Genomic DNA, 17262 nt, shown 5'->3' with positions numbered 1-17262 from the left:
TGTTCCCCGAGCAGTGAGATCCAAAAGTAAATACACGAGAAGTCCTCGAAATAATCTTACTGTAATTAGACCAGAAAAATGCCAAAGAAACAAACAAAAACAGTTCTTAAAGTTTGGACTTCTGAACATTAGATCTCTTGCACCCAAAGCACTTATTGTAAATGAAATGATCTTAGATAATAGCCTTACTGCACTCTGCCTCACCGAAACGTGGATTAAACCAAATGAATACATCAGTCTAAACGAGTCTACACCATCAGGATATATCTATAAGCACGAACCTCGTCTGACTGGTCGTGGAGGTGGTGTCGCCACTATCCTTAGTGATTACCTCACTGTTACCCAGAGAACACAGCATAGATTTAGTTCTTTTGAAGTGCTCGTCCTTAATGTTACACTATCGCACGTGCACACGAAGAAATCCCTGATGTCTCTTGCTCTAGCGACCGTGTACAGACCCCCAGGGCCCTACACAGTTTTTCTTAGAGAATTCACAGATTTTCTCTCAGACCTATTAGTTAACTTTGACAAAGCATTAATTGTAGGAGACTTTAACATTCATGTTGACGACACAAACGACGCTTTAGGACTCACATTTATGGACTTACTAAACTCACTTGGGCTCAAACAAAACATCACTAGTGCAACTCATCGACGTAACCACACACTAGATTTAATAATATCACACAGAATAGAAGTCACTGATATAGATATCATACCTCAAAGTGATGACATCACAGACCATTACCTTATAATGTACACACTACCTATAGAACAGACTAACTGTGTCTCACCACGTTATCGACTCGGTAGAACCATTACTTCGACCACCAAAGACAGATTCACAAATAACCTGCCTGATCTGTCTGGACTTCTTAATGTACCCTCAAACTCAAACGACCTAGATGCAATGACTAACAGCATAGACGCTATATTCACTAGCACATTAGACACTGTTGCCCCAGTCAGATTACAGAAGGTTAGAGATAAAACACTTGCACCATGGTATAATAGTCACACTCACACCCTCAAGAGAGAAACCCGTAACCTCGAACGGAAATGGAGAAAAACTAAATTAGAGGTGTTTAGAATTGCGTATAAGGACAGTATGTCCAGCTATAGACAGGCTCTAAAAGCTGCTAGGGCTGAGCACCTGAGCAAACTCATAGAAAATAACCAGAACAATCCCAGGTTTTTATTTAGCACAGTGGCTAGTTTAACAAAAAATCAGAAATCTGAACACACTATTCCATCACATTTCAGTAGTGAGGACTTTATGAGATTCTTCACTGATAAAATCGAAAGTATCAGGAATAAAATAGGTGACGCCCAACATATGAGAGCAACCAGTGACACAATCTCACCTAAGGCTTTACACAGCTTTACAAGTACAGGACAGGAAGAGTTAGATAAACTTATTACTACAGCTAAATCAACAACATGTTCACTAGACCCCATCCCAACTAAATTACTGAAAGAAGTGTTACATAAAGCTGGTGAGCCTCTTCTTAATATCATTAACTCCTCGTTATCTTTAGGTTACGTCCCGAAGTCTTTTAAGTTGGCAGTTATTAGGCCACTCATCAAAAAACCTAACTTAGACCCTAATGAACTATCAAATTACAGACCTATCTCACACCTCCCGTTTATGTCTAAAATACTTGAAAAGGTTGTGTCTGTTCAACTGAGCTCCTTCTTACAGGAGAGCAACATCCTTGAAGAGTTTCAGTCAGGTTTCAGGCCCCATCATAGCACAGAAACTGCACTTGTTAAAGTTACAAACGACTTGTTCTTAGCTTCGGACCAAGACTGTATGTCACTATTAGTTCTACTTGACCTTAGTGCTGCATTCGACACTATAGATCACAACATTCTTCTAGATCGCTTACAATATTACACAGGTATTCATGGTCAGGCTTTAAGCTGGTTTAGATCCTACCTGTCTGACCGATACCATTTTGTAGAATTAAATGGTGAATCCTCCAGTTTACTACCAGTTAATTATGGGGTCCCTCAAGGATCAGTTCTAGGACCTCTGCTTTTCTCTATATACATGCTTCCATTAGGGAACATTATTAGAAGACATGGGATTAGTTTCCATTGTTATGCTGACGACACACAGTTATATATCTCATCAAAACCAGATGAAATAGCCACAGTGTCCAAATTAACTCAGTGCCTTAGAGAGATAAGAGACTGGATGAGCTGCAACTTTCTATTGTTAAACTCCGATAAGACTGAAAAATTACTCATAGGTCCAAAAACCAGTGCACATAAACTCTCACAACTTAACTCCCATTTAGAGGGATGTACTATTACAAGTAGCTCGACAGTGAAAGACCTCGGTGTTATACTAGACAGTAACTTGTCCTTTAAAAATCATATCGCCCATACTACCAAAACAGCCTTCTTCCACCTTAGAAACATTGCCAAGCTGAGAAACATCCTGTCTGTATCTGATGCTGAGAAGCTAGTTCATGCGTTCATGACCTCTAGACTGGACTATTGCAATGCATTACTAGGTGGTTGTCCTGCATCTTTAATAAATAGGTTACAGTTAGTCCAAAATGCAGCTGCCAGAGTTCTCACTAGGACAAGAAAGTATGACCATATAACCCCAATTTTATCATCTCTACACTGGCTACCTGTTAGGTATAGAATTGACTACAAACTGCTGCTACTTACATACAAGGCTCTTAATGGTTTAGCTCCCATGTATCTAACTAGTCTTCTAACACGTTACAATCCTTCACGCTCTCTGAGATCACAAAACTCAGGGCTTTTGGTAGTTCCCAGAATATCTAAGTCTACTAAGGGTGGTAGAGCATTTTCTTATTTAGCTCCCAAACTTTGGAATAGTCTTCCTGATAGTGTTCGGGGCTCAGACACACTTTCCCAGTTTAAATGTAGATTAAAAACTCATCTCTTCAGTCAGGCGTACACATAATACATCCCATAATATCATGCACCAGTACATCAGACCAGCACATTTTTATGAACGGCAGATATGTTAATCCCTTTCCACTGCTTTTCTCTTTGTACCCATCCCGAGGCATCCAGACACTGTACCAGCTCCCATCGTCCTTTGTGGGACGAAGCCTTTGGACATCCACTGAGCCGAGGCCGACTCTAAGAATCCTGAGACATCTCCAGTTAGACTCTGTGGTGCTCAGAAGATCAGAAGTCCTTGAACCTCACACCAATACAACATTTGTTTGTCTGTATATTACAATCACACCCCCAGTGTCACCCATATGAGGATGGGTTCCCCCTTGAGTCCGGTTCCTCTCAAGGTTTCTTCCTTTACCAATTTAAGGGAGTTTTTCCTTGCCACTGCTGCCTGAGTCATCTCAGACTTGCTCATAGGGGAATAAATACATACACACTGTGAACTATATACATCTAATAATAATCTAGAATTTTTATTCTGTTAATTCTTATCTTTTATTATTCGTTATTTCCTTTATCATTAATTATGTTTACCTTCTGCTCTATGTTTATGTTCTGTAAAGCTGCTTTGAGACAATGTCTATTGTAAAAAGCGCTATACAAATAAACTTGAATTGAATTGAATTGAAATTCATTAACGTTTTACAGTGAATGTGATGGAAGCTACAGCAGAACTGTACCACTTCCTTGCCTACATCAAGATTGTCTGTGCACATTTAGTTCCACTTTTCTAAGATTCTTCTTGTTGAAGAATGTATTTTCCTCGAAACACTGTATTGTATATTAAGTAGTGTAATTAATGACAGAAATTTTATTTTTGGGTGAACTAACCCTTTAAGTGCAAAGGGTGATCACACCAAATATTGCTTTAGTCAATAGAAGGTAAATGAAAATTAATTTATGAAAACATTTTAAAGGCATCCCCACTTTACAGAATATTTACACAAGTGCCTAAAACATTTTACAGTACTGAAGCTTTGCAACTAGTTTAAGTGTCTTGCAGACACAGTTCTTCATTTCTTAATTTTTTCATTCTTCATTTAATAACAGATTTAACCTCTATGTGGGGCACTTAAAACACAAAAATAAAGAGAACATACAACTTACTGTACAATATTGTAACCACTTTTTCACTCATTTGTGTATTTGACAGGATGTCAGAAGAGACATGATTGAAGATAGCTTCACCAATCATCTAATGAAGATCGTTGTACTGGGCAGCACCGCAGGAGAGGAAGATGCCAACATAGCTGATGTCGTCATCGTCATTGAGGGAACTGCGGTACTGTCGGGATGCAAGAATCTTACAAATTCCTGCCTTCTGCTCATGGGCTTCATTTACTCCCTGAACTTGAGCTATCCTTCAAAGCTAAGAAACACATTTGAACTGTTTCAGAAATTTTTTCTTGGACTGGATGCTTTGAAATTTTCTCCAAAATTTAGCTCTTTGCAGAGAAAGCTATTGATGTAAGTCTGCTAGCTGGCCATTTTGTTTGGCATTGAGTGTATTTGCTTTTGTATAAATTTGCTAATTGTTTTTTAAGTGAGAATGTCCGCAAAAGACTTGTTAAGCTAAAGTTGTACTGAACTGTTTCACATAGTTTGTCCATTGGTTTGATCATTTCTTTAATAAAAGAATTCAAGGAAAATGTCTGTCATTGTTTTTTATTTTTTTATTTTTTTATTGAAGACATCAGTTATGATGCATCACAAATTATGTTAGATATGTAGATATGTTAGAACATTTAAAGTAAAGGTTACTCAGGATAACTAAAAAAGATAACTAGGCCTCTTGTGTAAAAAAAATGCAATAAATCATCATATATTTATAAGCATTACTTAAGTAATATTTACAAACAAAAAGTCAATAAAATTAACTGGGAATTCCCAAGTAAACTTAACAATTAAAAACTTAAAAATGTCTAATTAAACTTACTAATAATTATGTTTAGGCTTTTACTTGGCAAATATTTGTAAATTTACTAGCCTTTTCTGAGTGAACAAACTTTCCAAGCTTTTTTCAAGTAAATCCCACTCCAAAATTTTTATAGTGTACAACTGTCACCACACTGCGTTGGGTTAATTCCGTTAGAATCTTAAACAGAAATGTACAGAATAGGCTGAACAACAACTCCTCCTGCTTATGATCAGTAAACTATACTCTATGTTCTATTCTACACTAAAACATTTCTTTTCTAGGATTTTTTAAACGAAGGGATTCCCTGAATAAAAAAATAAAAAATAAAAAAACAGCGTAAAAGAAGAAAATACCGCTTTTCTTACCTTTCCCCACTTTTTTTTTGGAATCCGTCGCTGGGTGGCTCGCCAATGTAAGAAAATATGCGTAATGTAAATGAAATCTTAATGAAAAACAAGAAGTTTATTACAGCATAGCAGTGATAAAAAAAACATGACGTACTTTGGGTTCATCGGAGTCAATAAGAACCCAGAGCAAATCCTGCTCACGCATTTTATACTGTTTTCCTCTTTGTAGTTTAAATGAGATTCTACTTTGAAGGTGTATTGAGCGTAAGATCTGAGTGTCTCCCAAATGGCTGGGTCACACCTTGTTATCTAGCCAGATGTCTTTAAATGTTAATCACGGTCACATATACCTTGTCTTGTTATTGTTACAATTGTTATCAGTCAAATGGTCACTTTAAATGGTAATCATGGTCACGTAAACCCTTTGTTCGTGGTGATCCCTGATGTCCTGCTGCCAGTCCCATATTTATAATTGAATCAAGTTTATACGTTTAGAGTCCTAACCGTATTACCTTATGATACTTAAACCTTTTTAGGAATGAGCTCTTTTAGATGTGTACCTTGGAGTGGAAATATGGGTGCAATTTCTGTAATTTCTTACAATACATACATACATACATATATATATATATATATATATATATATATATATATATATATATATATATATATATATATATATATATATATATGTATGTATGTATGTATAAACATAAATACAAATAATATATAATTATAAGTATTATATACATGTAATATATATGTAACATGTAAGGTGCAACAGACTGTGCAGATACAGAAATGTCCTGTGGTACCGATAGCTTATTGTCAGATAGATTGTTATATTAAATTAAATGCAGTGTGTGTCTATAGTCCAGTGTGTTTAGATGCAGTGTGAATGTGCGTGCGTGTGTGTGTGTGTGTGTGTGTGTTTGTGTGGTCCAGTGTTGAACTGTTGAAGTTTAAGTGCAGTGTGTAGCATACCATATTGTGGAAGTATGCTGTGTGCTGTGTTAGTCTGACTGTTATGACTGTTAATTAGTCTGATGGCCTGTCGACTAGTGCGGGATCGGATGCTGCGGAGACATCTTCCTGAGGGGAGCAGAGAGAGCAGTCTGTGGGATGGGTGGCTGGAATCATTAATGATCCTCCGAGCTTTCCTTATGCACCGCCTGTTGTAGATGTCCTGGAGGGAGGGAAGCTGACCTCCAACAATGTGGCTGGCAGTTCGCACGACCCTTTTCAGGGTTTTACGGTTGCCAGCGGTGCTGTTTCCAAACCACGCAGTGATGCAGCCCGTCAGGATGCTCTCTGTAGTGCAGGATGCTGGGGCTCATTCCAAACTTAATCAGCTGTCTCAGGAAGAATAGGCGTTGGTGTGCCTTCTTCAGCACTGCATCAGTGTGTGTGGACCAGGTGATGTTAACACCCAGGAACTTAAAGCTGCTCACCCGCTCCACAGGTGTCTTGTCGATGGTGATGGGTCTGTGTTCTCTGCTCTGTGTCCTGAAATCTATCATCAGCTCCTTGGTCTTGTCAATGTTTAGTGAGAGGTGGTTCTTCTGACACCATTTAGTCAGGGTGCTCACCTCTTCTCTCTCTTGTGTTTGTGTGTGTGTGTGTGTGGCAGTGTCTCCTTGACAATTTACGCACCTAAAAAACAAGACTGTGTGTTCTAAGTTCTAAGCACCAAGACATGACGATCAGTGACGGCAGAAAGAGGAAACCCAACATGATAACAGACTATAACCACATGGAGGTATGTGAATGTGTGTATAATTTTACACCAGTGCTACAATGTTTTCTGATGCATGCAAGTCTCCAGTAGCTTTTTTTTACAATATGTTGAACCTGGCGGCGGTGAATGCCTATATTTTGTACAAGGCATGTACAGGGTGGACAGGCAAAAGATTGGTTCTGAGACTTCTAGCAAAGGAACTTCATTGCCGATTATGCAGTACAAGTAAATATTGGCACAGAGGCAGTCTGCTGCAGCTGCTGTGCCAGGGACTGTACAGGCAACGCAGTGCCAGGGGCAAGAGAGCTGCAACAGGAATCGCAACAGGTTTACCTGTGCAACATGTCAGAAATTCACCTGTGCCAAATGCAGGGACAATGGACACTGGGTCTGCAAACGCTGTAAAGTTTGAAACACTTTAACATAAAACAGACTTGTGTATCCATATATTGTGAATGTGTGTCTTTTGTTTAAATACGGCAGGCATTTCTGAAGGTTTCCATGTCACACACAAAGACTCTGTTGGTCCAGCTTGCGCAGTGAAGCACAAGTGATTTGCTACTGCATTGCAATGTCCTCCTCTACCCACACAGTGCTGTCTTTTGCCGTCTGGCTCAGACAGGGCTTCCCAGTACCACGGTGCATCTTCCATGGAGGCATGTTGGGTTCTTGTTCTGTCTCAAAATTCACTTTTGGTGTTATAATTCAGTGATGGCCAATGAAAATGAAAGGACATAATTTTATTCTGTATGTGTACGAAGATGTCAAAAACGATGGACCATAACTTCACTCAGCTAATGACATTTGTGTACAAACATACATTGGAGACTGAAGTGTTGGCAAGTTTTCATTTTATTCATGTCATTGTATTAGCAACTTTTCATTCTGTTTTCACACACTTTTTTTATAAATAAAACAGACTTTTTTGTATAGGGTTTCCATGTCACACAGAGGTTTGGCCTGCCTTGGATCTGAGCTACTCTGAGTGAACAAATGCAAATGTGCCAGGCGTCATGGGTGATGGGTGTGTTTGCACAACAAAAGCAGGAGGAGAATTGAGCTGAAGAACTGTGAAAAACTCAACGGGGGGGTATCACACCTTGGGACCCGCACCAGAAAGTAAAAAAAAGTCAGTAAATGTTAATGCTATTTACTGCATAACTTATAGGTTATTTCAGATGAATGTTTATAACTTTAACTTTTTTTTATAAGGGTCGTTTTTCTTATCATTTAGAATCGTTTTCTAACATGCTGGAATCAACGTATCGATAACTTGATTTCCTTTATTTATTTATTTGTTTGTTTGTTTGTTTGTTTGTTTGTTTGTTTGTTTGCTTGTTTGCTTGTTTGTTTGTTTTTCTCTCTCTCTTCCATGTACAAAGGGATATTGAGTAATGGTTCTAAATAGTCTTGTTTTAGATGTTCAGCATAATGGTTATTATAAGGTTTGTATGGGGTTTGTGTTGTTAATGGGTGATATAAAAGTTCTCTTTTTACTCCACAAAGTTTGCCTTTTTTTTCTTTGTGCTTTTGTTTTTTTCCCTTTATTTTCTTTCTCTCTCTCAGAGTTGGAGATGAGTTTTCACAATATCACTGAGTTGGACTTTATCAGCCATGGGTTCGGCAGAGGGAATGAATAGACCTGTGACTAAATTTGTGAGCTGGAACATGAGGGGACTCAATCATTCTGTAAAGCGAAGTAAAGTGTTTTCACATTTAAACAAATTGAAAGCAGAGATAATTTTTCTACAGGAAACACACCTTCGCTCAACAGACATTCCTAAATTAAAGAGAGGATGCGTATCACAGGTCTACCACTCTGAATTAAATTCTAAATTTCGTGGCACAGCCGTCTTGATTGGCAAAAATGTACAATTTATACAAACCAGTGCTATTAGTGATAAATGCGGCCGTTTCGTGATTGTTCAGGGCAAACTTTATAACGTGCCGGTGGTCCTAGTTAGTGTGTATGCTCCAAATTGGGATAACCCAGACTTTTTTAAAGAACTGTTTGGCCGTATACCAGAGCTGGGCACAGATCATCTGATTCTGGGAGGAGACTTTAATACGGTTCTTATACCTTCTCTAGACCGTTCCAAAGTATTTACAGCCCCTCCTTCTCCCTCTAAATCTGCAACTATCAAAAATGCTTTTTGTGGTTCTAGTGGTGTAGTAGATCCATGGAGATTTAGGAATCCTATGTTAAAAGAGTTTTCCTTCTTTTCTGCTGTTCATCAAACATATTCAAGATTAGATTTCTTTTTGCTGAATCAAAAAATGCTTTCATCAATCAAGTCTTGCAGTTATGAAAGCATTGTTAACTCTGACCACTCTCCGGTCATTATGGAGCTTTGGCTCCAGTTTAGAAGGCCAATTCAATGTAATTGAAGATTTAATAAATCTTTGTTGTCTGATGAAACATTTGTAGACTTTATTTCAACACAGATTGATTTCCTTATTGAGACTAACCAGCTGCCAGATACCAATATTTTGGGAAACTCTAAAAGCATATATTAGGGGTCAAATAATAGAATACACTGCCCGTCTTAATAGAAGCAGGTCTAGACGTTACAATGAGTTGATCAATCTAATCCACGATGTTGACCAGCAAAACTCCTCAGCCCCTACAGTTGACCTCCGAAAAAAAAGAATAGCATTACAAACTGAATTTGATCTTCTTGCCTCCACGGAAGCAGGAGAGAAATTTCTGAAATCTAGACAAAACTTTTACGTACATGGGCAGGTAGGTTACTCTCTCACCAGCTGTGTCAATATTCTGCGGCCAATTTTATTACAAAAATACAAACTGCGGATGGAGAAGATAAGCTTTACTCCAAAGATATTAATGAGCAATTCAGATTATTTTATTCATCTTTATATTCTTCAGACAATCCTAGTGATCATGTATTTCTTGACAATGTAACTCTCCCGACTATAGCTGAGGAGGATAAGGCCATCCTTGAGCAGCCGATATTTGAAACTGAGATTAGTCAAGCAATTAGATCAATGAAAAATAGAAAGGCACCAGGCCCAGATGGTTATCCAATCGAGTTTTATTTTGCCTCTAAATTGATACCTCTACTGTGCCTTGTCTATAATAAATCACTCATACAAGAGAAGCTGCCTACATCTATGACCCAAGCCACAATATCTGTCCTTCCCAAAAAGGGCAAAGACCCCACTAAATGCGAGTCTTATCGCCCGATCAGCCTACTCACATGTGATTATGAAATACTTACAAAGATTTTCGCCCTAAGATTGGAATCTATAGTACCAAAAATAGTGTATCCTGAACAGACAGGCTTTGTAAAGGGCAGGCAGTCTTTTAACAATTTACGTCACCTCTTTAACATAATATACTCTAAACATTCGATTCACTCGCCAGAAATTGTGATCTCACTAGATGCGCATAAAGCCTTCGACGGAATTGAGTATGGACACCTCTTCAAAACTCTAAGCAAATTCGGCTTTGGTCCAGTTTTTATTTCTTGTATTCGGACATTGTATGAAGCACCCCAAGCTAGAGTGAGGACTAATAACTTTAATTCGCAATATTTCACTGTTGAGAGGGCCACGACAGGGTTGTCCGTTGTCCCCTCTACTCTTTGATCTGGTCATTGAGCCACTTGCCGCAGCATTGCGATGTAATAACAATATACGGGGTATCACAAGGGGTCGCCTGGTTCATAAAGTGTCATTGTATGCCGATGATTTGCTGATGTTTATATCAGATCCGGAGAGATCAATCCCAGAATGCCTAGACACCATTTATCAATTTGGTAAATCCTCTGGGTATAAGATTAACCTCACCAAAAGTGTTTTGTTCCCAATTAATGTTCTGACTCAGAATCGATCCTTTGACTCATACCCATTCAGAACTACAGAGGGCCACATGACATACCTGGGAGTAAGTGTCACAAGTAGATATAAGGATCTATTCCAAAATAACTTTAAATCAGCCTTAGGACAGATCAAGGAGAACCTTAATCGTTGGTCTACTCTGCCTCTGTCCCTGGCTGGACGTATTAATTCAATAAAGATGGTAATGTTACCTAAGATCTTGTATTTTTTCCAAACAGTCCCAATTTTCATACCCAAATCATTCTTTAAGGAACTTGATAGGCACATCAGTACATTTATATGGAACAAGACTATACCTCGCATACGGAAAACAGTTCTCGAGAGATGTAAGGAGTATGCTGGACTGGCTCTAACAAATTTGTTATACTATTATTGGGCTGCAAACATTCACAAATTAGTAACATGGTATGGAGCTTCTATTGGTGGGAGTAGTCCGAGTTGGTGTCTAATGGAACAACATTCATGCTCGTCCGTCTCTTTGGCCTCAATGCTATGTGCTCCACTGCAATCCTATTGTAAGAGGCAGCTTGCGTATATGGACCCAATTTCGCAAACATTTTGGTCACACACAAGCTTTGGTGTCTGTGCCTCTGTCTCAAACTTTCTTTCTCACCTAGGCTAGAAAAGGCATAAACATTGTGGGAGATCTTTTTGTTGATGGCACGTTCATTTCTTTTGACTACTTGGTTAATGAATTAAGTTTACCAAAAACACATTTCATCAGGTATCTTCAGGTCCATGATTTTGTTCGTTCCCAGTTTCGTTCATTCCCCTCAAAACCAAATATCGGCCCTCTTGATAATTGTCTGATGATCAAGCCTCATCTCTCAGGTGGTGTCTCCCAGCTGTATACTGCTATTCAGGCCATGAAATGCCCATCCCTTCTGTCCCTTATGGTACAGTGGGAGGAGGATCTAAATACAGAATTAACGGATGAAATTTGGCAAAGAGCTATACATAAAATATACACATCGTCTATCTGTATTTGGCACAGATTCATACAATTCAAAGTATTTAATCACCTGCACCTTTCTAGGACCAAATTGGCCAAAATATATCCTAATGTGGATCCCAACTGTACGCGTAGTCACCAAGCCCCTGCTTCTTTGGCTCACATGTTCTGGTCATGCCCAAGCATAGACATATTCTGGTCTGAGATATTTAATACATTCACCAACATTTGTAAAAAAGAATATCGATCCAGATCCTATCATTGCAATATTTGGGGTGGTACACACTAAAGTTGGGGTCTCAAGAGGCCTCAATTAATAGCATTTTCTACACTGCTAGCCTGTCAAATTAATTCTTACAAATTGGAAATCTCCCTCACCTCCAAAACACTCACGTTGGGTGTGCGAAATTATGTCCTTCCTCCAGCTTGAAAAATTAAGAACTATAGTCCAAAACTCAGCAGAAAGGTTCCAGAATTTATGACAACCTTTCTTGGATTATTATGAAAATGCATTTGATGCTAATTCTTTAGATTAAAAAAAAGGTTCTCATCTCGCCTTTATTTATTTATTTATTTTTATTTTTTATTTTTTTGTTATGTTTTTGTGTTTTGTGTGCATTCTCAGTGCTTGCACGAACTTTGGATGCAAACCTGTGGCAAAAGTGGTTATGTGAGATAATGTTTGTAAAGTATGATGTTTGTGAATCGGGATGCCTTGTGTGATGTGGGAAATTTTAATACATAAAAGGTTCGAATTATACCACAACTAGGGGAAAGGTGAATGGGGGGGAGAAAAAAGCATACATTGAGGGTCAAATGCTATCAGGTGCATCAGGAGCCAACAGGCACACAGGCCATTAAGGCCATTAGAAGCAAGCAGATCCTAGACATAGACCACTAAAGATAGTCAATGATCAACCGCCGCTGTATGCTAAAAACACTCAGCAAACTACAAACACCCAGTACAAGATTCAGGCCAAGGTTGAATAGAAAGGTTTTTATAAGGAGATACAAATCAAAAGGAAAAAGAGTCACTTAATATGAAATGGTTTGACAGCAAAACGAGGAGGATATTGAGTCTTTTTGTTAACACGCCACGTAGTTTGAGTAGCTTGTGTGTTTGTGGATGAGGCTGAAGGAGTCTGAGTAGACTTGGTGGCCACTGTAGCAGTCTGGATTGAAACATTGATTCCCCTAGCAGCAGATGTGTCACTGGGCTGACCACGACTCTCCATGTCCTGGAGATAATGAGTAATGACCTCAGTGAGAAGATCAGCGGTAGGAGACGGGGTAGAAAGATTAGTCTCATCCAAGAGATTTGCAACCCAAGCAGAGATGGAAGCTAAAAGAAACACAAGAGCTTCAGTAAGCACATACTCACTCCAGCCACCAGGTTAATAAGTAAACCAATGACTACTACACACCGTATCCAAAGAGACAGAACAGTAAAAGAACAGGTTTTAAGTCATATAGAAGAGAAAAATGTTGGTAGACAAGAACACGAGAAGATCCAATACATACCCATGTGTAGTTGCGTTAAGTTGAGTCTGTTAAAGAAGAACCTCAGGAAAAAGAATAAGTCTAAAAACACATAAAACCCAACTTATAAGCTTTATGGCCTGATGACGTAAGCCCAAGTCCTATGGAAATGGGACCCCTCAGGTGGACGATATTGTGAATTTAGGTGGCCTAATGCATAGGCAAATATTGACCCAACGTCTGGACAAAAAGGGTCCATTTTGGAGATAATGGTAAATTCCTGAGCATGCAGAAAATGCGTGCGTGAGTGAATTTATGATTGGATAGCAAGGAGGGTATGGCGAAGAGGGGGGCATGTCAGAGCTGTATATAAGCTTGCTGAAATCAGCAGTGCTTCGGTGCAAGTATCGTCTGCTAGATAAACTTGTATCCCTGGTACCAGCTGGTTGATTGCTGTCTATACGACTGTCAATAAACCTACCTCAACTGAATCCAGTCTTCGTGAGTTTGGCTGATCATTTCTTCTTCCAATTTTAACTTGGAGTTGCTGTTTAAACTTATAGTCAGATTGCCGGAGCTAGCCTGGGCCAATGTAGGGTGGAGGCGGTTTTCTCCTACATTTACATAAGAGAATGTTGGTTTGTTTGTGTTATGTGCATTTAAAACAATAAAAACACTTTGAAAAAAAAAAAATAAATGGGTCGATATTGCATAACTTAATTTGTCATATGTTGATATAACCAGCTTAAATTTACAGCAATAAGTGGAAAGTTTTACGTAATTACCAAATGGTTAATACAAAGCACAAGCTTTTTCTTGCAGTTACTTTGTTTAAATGCTATTTACTGAATAACTTCAGATGAATGTTTATAAAAATGGGTCGATATTGCATAACATAACCCTCCTGCAGACTTTGTCTGAATTCCTATACAAATTAGGAGCGCTGAGTCAACTTGACCTTGTCTGTTTTGACTGCTATAAAAATGAAGTATATATGATAGCCTTTTTTTTCACCTTTTTTGTATAACTTGTTTACAACATATTAACATATATTTTGCAAAATAAATTGTAATATTTGGTATAATAAACTTCATTAATATGCAAAAATGCTTCATTTTCTAGTAAAAAAAAACAACAGAAATTTTTAATTATTTTCACTCTAGAGGCACAAAAGTTAATGCACAATTACAGGCTGGTATATTTCAAAGCCAGGAGATTGTTTTGAAACCATTTTGACCATTTTTAATGTCAGTAAATAATAAATAATATATAATAATAATAATTTTCCCTTATGAGAAAAAATGAACACAAACTATATTACAGCTAAATATATATTTTTTGAATAATAATAATAATAATAATAATAATAATAATAATAATAATAATAATAATAATAATAATAATGAATAACATGGTTTAGGCTTGTTAAGTACAAATTTACAGAACATCGATCAATACAGAACACAGCAGTGTCTTAATGAAATTAAAATTAGCCAGTATTTGTGCACCTGTAAATGTACAAAATTAATGCAATACAGAAGGCAATGCAAGTAAATGATTTTAGAGATATTTCTATAAATATCTCTAAAATAAATGATTAAAGTAACTTAATAAATTCTCTTAATGTCACTTATGTTATGATATGCCTAACTTGAACTGTGATTTCCTTTATATTTTACATTGCTAAATTTGAGTAAATGTAAGCAACATATAATAATAATAAGAAGAACAAATGTTAATTTAAAAAATTCCATAGCCAACGGTGTTTCATACGTCTTTATAATTATATATTATTGTGGATATTTTCCCACAATTCTGATGTAATGTGAAGTAAAATAAAAAAAACAGAACAGAAGCAAAAAGCTGCGGCACGAATTGCCAAATGCCGCGGGAGAAGACGTTCGTTCGTAACACTAGAAGTCCCAGAGAGCAGCCATTTGGCTTTTCTACCTATAAAACCCGCAGGACAGCCGATGGGCTGGAAGGCTTTAGGCTAATATCCTTAATCAGCTGTGAACAGTTGCTTTTGTTATGTAAACAATGTGGGGCCATGCTGAGCCACTTCAAGGAAACTTGTGTTTCACTTTGCCATCTTAGGGAGAAATCAACACACGTTTTTTTTTCCTTTGTTGCTGAGATTTATTGATAAAAATAGTACAAAATAAAATAAAGAAACCAACCATTTGTACACATATTTACAAATAATATTAAAAAGTGAGTGAGTACATTCCAGCAATCACTCACAATCCTGGCACTGCCATGGTATCTCCCGTCTGCATTTACCACATGTGTATCTGTAGCAGTGAACACATTGCACAGTGGCTTGATTGTTCTTGCGTTGGTGTTTGACCTGACACATGGCTCTTTTTCCAGGGCTAGGTGTGGAGGGTTGTGTCCTAAGCAATTGTTCTTTTCTTGCCTTCTTCGCACACATATGAGAGTTAGCCAACTCTCTTGCAAGCTCCACCAGGAAGTCCACCCGTCTTTCCTGCCTTCCGGTGCATGCTTGATACAGCACATGTGCATTCAGTGCTGCCATGTCAATCATGTTATAGAACACGGCAACTGGCCAGCGCCGTGTCCCTGTGCGGACAGTGTACTCCCGCACCATCTGGTCCATCACATCCACGCTGCACTTTGTGGTGTTGTAAAGGGTGACAGTGTTTGGCTTCCTTTTGGTGGTATTATCAGTCTGAATCACGCTGTGCATGCTGCTAAGAATGTAGACGGTCTTCTTCCGTTTGGGCGCATACGCCGTCAGCGTAGCAGCAGTGGTTGAAAACACCTAATAAATAAGATAAATTGTTATTTTCATAGCACTTTTACACACAATGACACAATTGGCATTGTTGATTCTAAAAATTAGAAACACAAACATAGAACCACAAAAGACCTGCAACATACCTGAGTGGTGAATTCATTGCGATCTGTGAGTCTAGCGGATTGAGGGATTTCCCGGCCAATCTTGTTGACTGTCCATTCAATTCAAGTTTATTTGTATAGCGCTTTTTACAATAGACATTGTCTCAAAGCAGCTTTACAGAACATAAACATAGAGCAGAAGGTAAACATAATTAATGATAAAGGAAATAACGAATAATAAAAGAAATAAGAATTAACAGAATAAAAATTCTAGATTATTATTAGATGTATATAGTTCACAGTGTGTATGTATTTATTCCCCTATGAGCAAGTCTGAGATGACTCAGGCAGCAGTGGCAAGGAAAAACTCCCTTAAATTGGTAAAGGAAGAAACCTTGAGAGGAACCGGACTCAAGGGGGAACCCATCCTCATATGGGTGACACTGGGGGTGTGATTGTAATATACAGTCAAACAAATGTTGTATTGGTGTGAGGTTCAAGGACTTCTGATCTTCTGAGTACCACAGAGTCTAACTGGAGATGTCTCAGGATTCTTAGAGTCGGCCTCGGCTCAGTGGATGTCCAAAGGCTTCGTCCCACAGAGGACGATGGGAGCTGGTACAGTGTCTGGATGCCTCGGGATGGGTACAAAGAGAAAAGCAGTGGAAAGGAATTAACATATCTGCCGTTCATAAAAATGTGCTGGTCTGATGTACTGGTGCATGATATTATGGGATGTATTATGTGTACGCCTGACTGAAGAGATGAGTTTTTAATCTACATTTAAACTGGGAAAGTGTGTCTGAGCCCCGAACACTATCAGGAAGACTGTGCCGAGGATGGTGGCTTTCCGGCTAAGAAGTTTATGCGCAAGTGACAGCGATGTGAAGAAATTGTCCGTGGTAACATTTCTGCCCTTGTCTAGAAATGGTTCCATCAGCCTCATCACTACATTTTCAGACAGTCTCTCTCCACTGGGACGACTAGGGTCCTTGCCAAGATATGGGAGGACATTACAAATGTACTTGGATTTTAGGTTGCAAGCCACCCAAAACTTGATCCCAAACTTGTCAGGTTTAGTTGCAATATACTGCAGGAAACAGCAGTGAGTCTTTGACGTGAAAAGCTGTTCATCAACGGTGATATGTAGACCAGG

This window comes from Tachysurus fulvidraco, chromosome 14 (genome assembly GCF_022655615.1).
Source record: "Tachysurus fulvidraco isolate hzauxx_2018 chromosome 14, HZAU_PFXX_2.0, whole genome shotgun sequence".
Taxonomy (NCBI): Eukaryota; Metazoa; Chordata; class Actinopteri; order Siluriformes; family Bagridae; genus Tachysurus; species Tachysurus fulvidraco.
The sequence above is the reverse complement of the archived record's forward strand: the minus strand, read 5'-3'. Positions refer to the sequence as shown.